The sequence below is a fragment of the Passer montanus genome, unplaced genomic scaffold (genome assembly GCF_014805655.1).
Source record: "Passer montanus isolate IOZ18808 unplaced genomic scaffold, ASM1480565v1 scaffold150, whole genome shotgun sequence".
Classification (NCBI taxonomy): Eukaryota; Metazoa; Chordata; class Aves; order Passeriformes; family Passeridae; genus Passer; species Passer montanus.
The window spans coordinates 64,259-76,631 of NW_024362052.1; the positions used below are offsets into that span (position 1 = coordinate 64,259).

The 12,373-nt window shown below is 46.6% G+C and overlaps 1 protein-coding gene across 11 annotated transcripts in view; it reads right to left on the minus strand.

The window, feature by feature from the left end:
• BMP3 (bone morphogenetic protein 3) overlaps positions 1-12,373 on the minus strand; it is a 76,604-nt gene that overhangs the window by 57,162 nt on the left and 7,069 nt on the right. The window lies entirely within an intron of this gene.

Genomic DNA, 12,373 nt, shown 5'->3' on the forward strand with positions numbered 1-12,373 from the left:
TCAGATGCACTGGATGCTCCCTTGTCAAAGCCAAGCTGGAAGCTTTTAAGAAAACTTAAGCCTTCCCCTGCCTCATTTTCTTGATGGCTGTCAGAGGTAAGGGCATTGGAAGAAAAGCACAGAGGATCCCTCTGTTATGTGGAATGCCAAGGAATCCTTGGCAAAACTGCCACCAGGAAGTTTTCTAATTTTGCTTGCTCCACTCTCAGTCTAGATCACCAGTGCTGACATGAGTGGGTATCATCAGCACAAGGCTGGCAGCACGAAGCCTTCTGTGACAAAAGTTCCTCTGGTGTCCCCCAGGCACAAGGAAAGTTTGGAAAATTATACCCACACTGTTCCCACTGGAATCTGAGTTCAGCCATCAAATTCAATATGTTCCTATACAGAAGACTAAAGCTAAAGAGCAGAAGTAACAGGGAACTGATATGCCAAGTTTGAAAAAACACTTGTGTTCTGACCCATTTCAGTCAACTGCCTCTAATAAAACTAGATGGCTCTTGCAAACAAAAACCACCAATGTCCTTTGAGAAAGAAGAAAGGTAGGCCCAAACTACAACCCCAGAGTGGCCAAAAAACCCCAAAAGAAACAAGACTGAAACATAACTCCCTCTTTCATTTAGACTGAATGGTCACCTGTATGAGAAACAAGTTCATTATCACCTTGCTGTTCAAACAGCAATTGTATGTACACAGCAGAGACACGCAGCAAGATTAACTCTGCTAAAAAACCCCACAACAAAGCAGGTTTCAAAACAGAAGAACCTGTGTACACCTCGCCGTGTAAACCAGACAGACGCTAGGAAAAGACGGCAAGAGTTGTCTGATATGAATCCAAGATACAGCCATTTTAACAAGGCTTTTTTTAACCCTCCTGTTGACAGTTTGAATAAACGCACCTCACATCAAGCTGGACACATAATTATGTCTCCATTGAGCACATTGGGCTATGTGAGCTAATTAAAAGCACTTGCATTGCCAGCCCTCACATTATTGTTCAGCTTTTAGGTCCTTCAATAATCACACTAATTGTACTGCACAGAAATAAAACTGAAGATTTCACCTAACAAAAAACACTTCCTTTTGCCTGTGGAAATGACAGCTTCCATACAAGAGATCTTCTTGCCTGTGCACAGGACTATCAAAAGGCACCTGGGTTACAGCAATTCCGTGCTCTCTTCTGGTCAAAGTGATTGCCATACAGTAAAATCACACCTATTTTAAACTAGTCCTGTGCATGCATCTCTGATCTGGCTAGGCACGCTATCAGCAGCTCAGTTCCAAACTACACCACCTGCTCTAACTTTGGTGACTGGGAAGATCAGAGCCACAATGGAAAGCAACGTTGCTAGCTTGAATCACTTCAGGCCCATAAGAGACTCCCCAGTGAGCACTGAAACGGGATCAATAAAATTTTGTGCAAGCATTAGAGCAGATCTTGCTATTACTCTCCACAGCAGCAATAAAAGTACATCCCTGGAACATACAAATATTATTAAGCCAGAGAAAAAGCAAAGAGGAGCAGAAACCTGAGAAGCAAAACACCCTTGATTTCAGGAGGTTAACACTGATTAAAAAAACCTCTTGATGAGGTTCAAACTCACAGTATGCAAGACCTCTTAACCTGTTGTTAAGCCAAAAATCTAAGCAGTCCAGGCAGCCTCCACGTGAGAAAACACTGTTCAGGTTGCAGCCTCCCTCTGGAATTCCCATCAATAACCAGTCTGCAGGTTGATTACTCTGATTCTCCCACTGCACCAGGAGGGACAGAACTGGCCAGATACAACAAACCACGAACCTGACTGAAAACAGAAATGCCAGCCTGCCTAAGGCTTCCCAGGCCAATAGAGAGCACTCCCATTGTGGAGCCTGCAGCCTGCTCTGGCAGGGCCACACCACAATTCCAGGGCTCATACCAATTCCAAAGTATCGAGGTTCTGGGCTGGCCAAGTGCCCCAGAAGCAATGGCTCATTCAACATCATCATCTTCTCCTACAGCACTGACAGATCCAACCAAAATACAGGAAATCCACCACTGAATGTGGCATAACCCAATGTGTGGCAGCTTGTCTTCTCCTCACTATCTCCAAGAACATGGACCACATTAGAATTCCTGGACTGGCCACCCTTGCAGACCAAAGGTAACGTGCAGCTGACTCCTGCATGATGAAACTGAAATACATCACATCATGCAAACCATCAATTTATTTCCTGCTGTCTGAAGAGGATAATCGGGTAGGTAAGACAAAACATTTTATCTACATGTAAATATAGATATCTATATAAATCCACTAATGAGGCAGCCCCTCCTGTGCACCAGTGGCCTGTTAACACCTGTGCCAGCACCCACCACACTCCAGCATCTATGGAGATGCCTGTGCTGCTGGAGGGACCGGGGCACCAGGGCAGGGATTATCTCAGCTCGTACACAGGTTGGCAGTGCCAGAGCCTCTGCATGGCAAACCCTGCCTGTGCCAGAGCCTCTGTGCAGGGCAAACCCCCACACAGACATGCCATGCCAGCACCACTGACTGCCAGGGGAGTGAGACCTGGGTCAGCCAATCACCTCCTGATGCTCCAGTACCAGTTTGGCCGCTCCAGGAAGGTTTCCTCAAGTGTGACCATATCAAAAGGTCTTTGAATGGAGGGAGTAAATAGATGAAGGTAACTCTTCAAGCAAAACTTAAGTGAAGAGTTCAAGCACTAGAATTCCTAGCTGCCTAAATATTTCAGTAAATAAAGATTGATCCAAAGTGTCCTTCCAGTCCCAGAAATGTAAGGCCATCATTTCAGCATGGGGTAACGCACTTTGGCTTTGGCCTCACACACATCTGGCTCCAATTAGCACCTGCATACCTTGGTTATTGAATAAAAACCAGTGCTGTCCACACGACCTGCAGAGTCCTTGTGCACAAGAACTCACCCAACACCATCCTGTCCTCCCTGATCAGACGTGTGTGGAATGACACAGTGAACGCAGTGCTGCAGCACAGCTGGCACCACTTCAACTCCCAAGCACCAGGTCACATTTCCCATCGCCCTGCTCTAACACAAACACCACGGGCTTGGTGGCTAATGGATGGAGGAGCACTGGAATTTTACCTCAGATCCTTCACATTCAACCGAAGGCTGATGAACTAAGCGCAACCTCTAGGGAAAAATGCATCTGTCAAAATCATTGCTTGCAGCATATGGCCAAACCAAGAAGTATGCACCAGCCATTTCCACCTTGATTTGTTGCACCCAGCCTCCAGTGTCTGCTATGCAAGCTGGATTACAAATGAAAAGTTGCTGCTCTAGATATTTTTCCAAAACATCACTTGGGGATTTGGATGGAGAAAGCAAATTGTTTTATTGTTAAAGCATACATCTCCGTGTTCAGGAGAGCGCACTTCTATTTCTGACTGCCCACGTGTACTGTGTGAGCCAACACAATATTCAAACAGCAATCATATTCAAACAGCCTTCGTAACTGTGAGCAGATTCAAGAATTTAGCAACTCCTTCAAGTGATGGACCTGTCACTGGTGCCCCCAGATTCCCACTGCTGTGGCTGGGCACTGCACAGTTCCAGCCTTCTGCAGGCCTTTAAATATCAGGCAAAAACTCATTGATCTGCAGGAATAAAAAAGACCTTGACTGAAAAGCAGTTTTGTGAGAAGGAAAAAGGAAGCATGGGGACATATGTGCCTATTTTTTGTTCGATATAGCAGAAACCCTTGGGGCAATAAGGTACAGGCACAGCATAAAACTACACATACAGCTCCCCATTAGGACATCCTGAGCTAGTCCTGTCAATGACTGTCCATTTCCATACCTTTCTGCAGCCTTCCGAGAGGCTGCCCAGCAGAATTCCCTACAGACTGGGAGCTATGACAGTACATTGCTGGCACAGGGACACCTCCCAGCAGTCTGAAGTGCTTGCAGTGACCACCTGAGCACAAAGACTGGGCAGATGAGAAGCAACTTCCTCACAATGACTCTCAGGAACCTGAATGACTGTCTGTAGGTTGGGTGACACCTCCAGGTGACACAAGCTGGACTCGAACCCTCATGCCACATTGTCAATTCACTTCCAGTCAGATCTCTGCATCCGTCCTGCCTCAATGCAGGCTTGAGTTATCAAAAATGACCTAACAAAACCTTAGTTTTCATGTATTTCATGAGGCTCATGTTCTGGTCTAAATGCCTGGGCAACAAGCTGAAGAAGTTCAATGCATGACTTCGCTCAGATCTGCTCCGCTGGATGCTTAAAAGCAATTCTGAGTAACAAGATAATTTTTTTCTATTTGCTGTACCCTACAGCAAAGAGCTCTTCAAGACGTGCCTCAGGAGCTCCTGGAAGTAATCAGGCTCAGAGGGCAGCCTGTGTCAAACTGCAACATTAATTTGTTCTGCATTTGCCCAAAGACTGCAGCAAAGAAACCTTCCAAGTGCAAACACTGAGACATCCAAGGAGATTAGATTAAATGCCTCCCTTTTCGTCTCCGCAGAGCACTGGCCAGTAAATACTCTAACTAGTGTCAGACAATGTGGTGCAGCTGTTTGCTAGAGCAAACAAGGGGAAATCATTAAAGATAGAAGCTTCCAGCCACTTGACTTGCACACCAAAATAGAAGCAGCAGGCAGACACGTCCGTGACGCGATTTCACGCTCGCGAGTGAGCTGCCAAGCGTGGCCCTGCCGTACAGCACGAATGAGGATTCTTCCAGTTCCTCTCTCCTGGGCTCCCGTGCCTACACGTCCAGTAGCTGCAATTTGCATAATTGCAATTTCATCTCACAAATACGGCTGGGCTCTCTTTATGACTGATTCTCCCAACTGCGGTTCCTTGGAATTGGAGCCTCCGCTCATTATTTCAAACACTTAGCGGAAAAAACGCAAACCATAATTGATACAATTATTACACCAAAAAAAAAAAAAAAAAGGAAAAATTCTCATGGTTTGGACTATGAGGGACTGAAGGTTTTTGTGTTGGGCTTTTCCCCCCTTTTGTTCTCCTTTGCTCTTTAAGAACAGCACATGCAAAACATTTGTGAAGCCAACACAGCTGTGGGGCCCGCTCACCAGACCAGGACTGTCTACTCAGTATCCTTCCTAGCTTTTTATAGATACAACTTAAAAACACCATGAAATTTATTTCCTGTAATAATGATCCCCAAATATTTTCTTTAAAAGTGGATGTTTCAGCAAAACTCTCCCAAGAATGTGGAATTATGCACTTGCATTGTGTTAGCACAGTCCTTCCCTCCCCACTTCCTTCACTGTGCCCCCTCAGACCCTCCCTGGGGTTTTAGTTCACCTGCCCAGGTCTCTGAGGTTTGCAAAGCCAGGCTGGCACCACCACACCTGTACAGACCTTGCTGGAAATTGGCACACCCCATGCTGGAGAAAGGCTCCAATATACATGGAAAACATACAGGGTCAAGAGTTCTTCCCCGAAATTTCCCTTTTTTCTGTGGTAAATTCCTGGGCCCATAACTCTATAGCTCATTTTCCTCTGTATGCCCCAGGACACTCCTGGTCTCCATCTCTGCATTTCCAGAGCCTAGCCTAGCCTCAGGAAGGACCTTTAGGAGCTGTTATAAAGCCAATGTTATTTTCAGCTAACGAATATAAGTCTCCTGTCCTGCATGCACAGCCCATTCCAACACATTGGTACCATTTCCTCCTTAAAGAGCACTTGCTCTTTTAAACACTTTACAGCCTTCCTCCCAAAGCAGCACAATCTCCCTGGAGCAGGCCCAAGGAATCCACACCTGTACACACCCTGTGCTCTCTGGACACCAACATCATCTGGGACACTGCTCGCAGCACCTCGGGGTTTGGTTCCTGAAGCCTGGGGAGGACGTTGGACATGCCCAAAGGCGATGTGCTCGCGCTAAATCCACTGCTCAGGCTAACAACTCACACTGCATCTCGCCACGTTTTGGTCCTAACCTCACTGGAGTTACAGCAGCAGCAGGAAAAAAAAATCACAAAAATGCTCCCTCCCACACAAAGCCCAGTCAACTATGGACACCCCTCCAGCACCTCAGAGTCAGTGTCTAAAAAGCCAAGGTAAGCACGAACCAAACCAGGACAGCAGAGAACCTCAATTCCCAAAGTGGAGCGCATGTCCAGGTAAAAGTGCAAAGAAGAAAGGACAGCAGATGTAACACAGAGTTTAATAAAGCAGAAACAAATGGCAGGTCTGGCAGTTTTGCCTCCTTGGAGGACTTGGCTTGACAACAATCGGAGCATCCTTCTAAAACCAAGTTTGCCTCTTGCTTTTATAGATGGCAAAGCTGCAGCTCACAAGCTGTGCTGTAATACACTTCTACATTGCAAAAGTGTCCAGTTCTTGGGGCTGTATTCCACTAGAACCTACACAAGCCTGAAAAAACACTTGGCACAGACTCGGAGCTTTTCAGAGGGCTGGGGTTTACACCAGAGGCATTTGTATTTGTATTTTACCAGTACCTAGAAGTACCTGGTTGGCAACTCTCTGAGCAGAAAGAAAACCTGCTCAGACAAAAAACAAAAACAATTCTAAGTACTCACAAAATCTAAGTATTCACAGCACACCCTTAACAACACAGTCCTCAGGTGTAGGCACATCAAACCTGAAACCAAGAGCCAGGCATCGGTCACAGAGCGGAGGCCAGTTCACTTGCAAGGTAAAAACTCATTTTCCTGCACTTACTGCCCAAGAAACAGTTTTTAGACACTTGAGACTTAGCCAGACCATTTAATTGCTTCTTACAGTCACAGTGTTACTGTAAAACTTTCTCAGGAATAGCTATTTTGTGGCTTTACAGCATGACAAATACAGCTTTGGGATCTCAGGTAAGCCTGGGCTGGGGTATGGGAGTTATTTAATCAAACAAGAAAGGGTGGCAAATGTTTCCCATTACTTTCTCTTCATATTTGACCAAAGTACCTGTTTTTCTAAAAAAGCAGGTGGTTATCGTTTGCCCAGGCAGTCACCACAAAGCCTGAGGCTGCACACCCTCAGAAAGGAGGGAGAAAGGAAGCCCTTAGGGCAGGGCAGGGTCCTGGTGGAACACACCTCCTGCCTCCTCCAACTCCTCCCCAGCCACAGCCTTTTGGGATGCTGCTGAGGCAGGGGGAAGCTGTTGTTTTCTGCTGAGATTTACTTAACCTGCTGATATTTAGGACCTGAGGTGGAAGACAATTTGTCATCTCACTGCCTGTTTTTCCATTCTTACCCCGTTTAGTCCCATCTCAGACAGCAGCTGCCATAAATTCGCTGTAGCATTTTGGTGTGACAGCAATGTCTGTGCCTGAGACATGTCAAACAAATCCTCCTGTGAAAAGCCCATCACTAAGCACGGTATGTCAGAAACATCTGCTGAATGGAACAAGCAGATCCTGGCTCCCAGGAGCACGTTTTATCCCTGAGGTTTGTGCTCCTGACCCGTGTTGTGGGGCGCATGGCAGCCGGCTCTGACCTGCCTCTCTGTGCACCAGAAGAGGCTGCTCACTCCACAGCAGCACCAAGTGTTTGACCCTGCTCTGTTCCTGTGGAGGGCTTTGCTTCCACCTGCACTGGGTGCTGGACTTGCACAAACACTGGATGGAAAAGAAGGGAACGGAACACGCAGGGCCAAGGAATAAGCACATCTAACTGAGGGGACAGAGCCTGAGACTCTCTGATTCTGGCAATGTCCACCACCAACATCTCCAGCTTCTGGGTCTCAGCTGTGCTCAGAACCAGAGGAAAGGGAATCAGGCACTGGGATGAAAATACTACTTGTCGAGTCATTCATTTAACAGATCTATCTGATTTCAGGTGTCCAGTAAAAGGAAATATTCAGTTTACTCCATCCCACCTTATTTTGACAACACTGCCAACGCTAGTTCAGAATCATATGATAGACAATATTTTTACCTCAAATGCTGCCAGTTGAACAAAAAAACACTTCCTACAACTGCTACAACTCCGCAGAGAACAGAAGCTGCTTTGTGTGCAATCACCATCTCACTGCTACTGATGACCAAACACCCAGGAGTCTGTCCTTAAGGTATATTTACCATGTCCAGTGATTCCCATTGCTAAACAAAGCAGGAGCACTTATCAACAACTACAGAAGGGTCATGGAAACCCCCTGGAGCAGAGCCTAGGGAAAACCCTTCACAGGCAGGCACCTGATGGAGGTACTGACAGTTCCTGTGCCTGTGCCCGTTCCAACTGTAGCGCATTCCAAAGGAAAGGACCAAGGGCTGCATTGGCACTGCTGTTTATGTTTGCCAATACACTCCCCTCTCCACCTTGTTTTCCACAACAGGCCTGGAATAATTAACTAAAGTGGGAGCAGAGTCAGTCACAAGTAGTCACCAACTCCAACTGAACCCAGGCCATTAGGAGCAGCCCCTGAGCACTGAAACCACAGTGGAAACACCTCCAAGCTAACTAAATACCCTATCTGTATGAAGCACATCCAACCCTCCTTTTTTTCCTTTATTTCACAAATACTGCATGGGATGAAAGAATGTCAGGGCTGAACTCTCCAGAACAGATGTAGAACACATGTATTTGCATCAGTTTAAAGCAAGATTCCAGACACTAGAAAGCAGTTGTGGTTTGGCAGTGGAGATCCCTCATTTTAATTAGCTCAGGGTACAAATGATTTCTAGAAAGCCTTCCTCCTGCTGGAGCAGGGTGACTTCTGTCAGGATGTGTCTCTCAGGCAGATTTTCTTGGGAGAACTGCAGGGGTAACGATTCCAACTCAACACACCCAGTCCACGACAGCAGACAAATTCACACCTAAGGGGGGTCCCCAAGTCCCCAGGGTAGTGCCAGCAGCCACCTCAGAACCAGGTGTGACTGCATGAGCATGACCCACAAGGCAGAGCACCACCACAAGGGACCCTCCCATGCCTCGCAGTTTTCTTCATCTCCTTCTACAGATGTGTCTTTCTTCCCAGCTCAGCTCAAGGGAAATTGAGTCAAGGTGGGACTAGCTCAGCTCACAAGCAGTTGCCATTTCCTATCTGCTAAGTAAAGTACTGATAACACCCCACAGAAAATCTTTGTTCTCTGTTGCAATTATTTCCCTCTTAAGTTGGCTTAGCTTTCATCTTCTCCTTAAGTGACTGTTCTAAGGAACATGCAGAATTACATTCCACAACCAAAAACTTGCTCTTAATTAGAGGGGAAATGTCAGAAAGAAAGAATCAATGCTCCTGATTGTGTCTCCCAACATATTAAACTCCAAAGCCTGGGATATTGCTCATTTTTCATGTCCTCAGCATCAGTGCTGAGAGCAGCCATTGGCCAGTGCATCAGGCAATGACATCGCCACAGCAAACAGAAAAATCAGCACTGACCTTTGTAAAGGGAGGGCAACAGATCACTAACGACATGGAAAGATGAAATGGTTGCATTTCTTTCAAGACCCAATTTCAGCTTACAGAAGGACAGCTTAAAGGGAGAAATGCCACGAACTGAACCTGGATTGACCAAAGTGACCCCAGAACACCGGCTGGCATGTCACTGATGTCCCCTGTGCTATGCTGTCCTGTCCAAGAACCAGCTTTGCTCCAATGCCAGCCCCACCAGGAGCCTACTCTGCATGGGACCCTGTCCAGCCAGGACAGTGTCCTGCCTCTTGCTATTTGAATAATTACCAGCAACTGCAGCAGAACACTTTTTACACTCCAGTCCCTTCCTCATTTACAAGGTTTAAGCAGTCAGCTCTACAGGACACCAAAGTTTTCATCACCTGACACTCTGGATCAGCCTTGTTCAAAGGGACAGCAGGATTTTTCCTGGAGATAATGGCAGCCAGAGAACAGGTAACTTCCCTAAGGCACATGCCCTCCCCAAGAAGCGGGACAGAGACAGGTCTGTGCTCACAATGAGACATATTTCTCTCTGCATTTGCATTGAAATGTGCAAAGCTTCGCTCCACTCAAACCAGAGGCATTCAGCACACTTTGGAAAATGTTACTATTTATAGAACGTCCTGTGCTCCTTTGCCTTACTAAGGTTTCATCCTTTCTCCATTGTTCATAGATATTTTCCATAAAAAGTAAACCTCACCGCTCTACACTTAATGGATAGATTCTGAGGGAAAAAGCTGAAAAGAAAAACAACATCCCTGGGAGTTAAATCAAAGGAAGGGTTAGTTTTTCCAGCTGGGCTCTGGACGATGTAAGACAGTCTGTCATTCCGAGGCCAGAAAATGTCTTTTACATACACCAGTCTCAGCAAACCTACCCTGAGTTATAAGGTTTATTTTACAATAGTTTAAGTCTTATATTGTCCTTGACTTCTCCTGCTAACAACCAAGGCCTATGCAAGAGCTATTGGTAAGAAAGCAGCACCTGGGTCATTTTATTTTGCCAAAACACAACGTGCAGCCATAAATCCAAAACAGCCCTTCCCAGGTTGTTTATTCTTATTATTATAATTGGAACAACACTAAAGTTTGCACACGAAAGTCACTGTAAGGGAGGAGTGCTCTCTAGGGGCAGCTCTTCTGGGAGAGCAAGCAAGGGCTGTAGAACATCTCCTGAGTGCAAACTCGGCCTGTATCCTTCTGACAGCTCGTTTGGAAATCAAATGCTGGAAATGCATCCCATGGTCAGCCTCAGCCACCAAGCTCTTGGCTTCAGCATCTGAAAAACTTACATATTTACAGGAGTCAAAGACCAGAGAAAAAGCAGCCAGGAAAGAACAAGAGACAGGTAAGGCTCCTAAGCAACAGAAATCCCTATGCAAAGGTCAATATAGCCAAGATTTTAGCCAGCTCCATCTTTCTACCAGCACCAACAACTGGGAAGGTTCTGGGGTTCAAGCCAACAGTGAAAACATAAAAGGCTGGACATAGGCAGACATCTCTCCAGAGACCAGAACCTCCCTTGCTTTGACTCTTTTCAGCTGCAGCAGACTAGTGTGACACAGACCATTTTGACCTCAATTTGCTTTTTCACCTTTTTTAGTGATTAGTCTGAGCAATACACCAAGTTCCTCTAGCAAGAACAAGAATTCCCCCCACCAACCAGAATGCAAACTGACTCAACAGCATTGCTCTGTTGTGAAGGGATGGAATAGAAACCACCAAGTGTTTGGACACACACTTTGAGATGGGTGTTATAGAGACTTCATGCACAGGGAAGAGCCATCCAGAGTCCTTTGAGCACATTAGCTAATCTGAGAGGTCAAAAAAAAATAAGAACACCAGAAAGGGCTGGAACCCCCCCACAAAATGATTATACACTGTCCAAGAAGCCCACCAGCCCCTCCTCCAGGCGTGCAGACCCCCAAGACCAGCACAGACCTCCAGTTCACAGCACTGTCTCCATTCATTCTCTGCTAGGCTTGCACTGTAGCTTTTCTGCTGACTTCAGGAGGAAACTACTATTTCCAAAAGATAGCTTTTCCCTTTTTTTCCCTGCTTTGTTTTTCTACCTAACTGCATAGAGTAGTGCTTTGGTCAGCTACACACAGCAGTGTTTATTAGAAGAGATTATTACAAGTATGAAAATGTTCATTACCACATTTGTGATACGACATTATCTCATTGTGGGGAGTGGAACAAATACATTCCCAGGTGATAGTCAACACAGTGATCAGGAGCTCAGGCTTCTGGTTTACTTCAGAGCTGCAGGGTTATCTGTTTCCTTTTCAGTGCCAGTGCTTCATCTGCCCCCTGGTCTGCTTTCCACGTGCAACTACCACACAGCAGCTGATAATTACTCACCCTCTAGCTATGGATGCTACCTATTCTTTCACAGAATACCTGGCCAATACAAGTTTCCAGGAACTGCCTGAAAGGATGATTAGGAATGATCTGTGCATTCCAGCCAGGTTCCCTTGTTCTGCTCTCCACCGTGGCAGCTCAGCTCCTCACAGCAAACATTTCTGAACAGAGCACTTTGTGTGCACCGTCCCAGCACCGTCCCTCCCTGTGTCACCAGCTGCCCCATTCCAGGCTTACAGTGGGATACAGCAGGCTCTGGAATGTCTCCAGACACCTGTGCCCCACGGGCTGGCAGGGGCAGAGGGAGAAGGTGAGGAGCTGACCCCACTGGAGCAGTTCCCAGAGGCTCCTGGCTGGAGCCCAGCTCTGGACCTGCCCACTCCCAGTGCTCCCATGTGAACCTGGAGCACATTCCTGGCTGCCAGCACAGGTGTGAACTGCACCTGGCCACGCATTCCCTTTGTTCTGTGCCTCACCAACGGGAGCTCACAGGTGCACCTGGTGCTGTGAGGTGACAGGACTGTCCCTGGGGTGCCCCTGGCTGCTTTGCTCCAGGGAAATCCTACAGAGGGCCATGGCTTCCTGCAACATCTCATTGCCAGCTCAATTTGTAATCCCTGATGTAACATGGTATCTACTGGACTCTTAAAACCCATCTTTC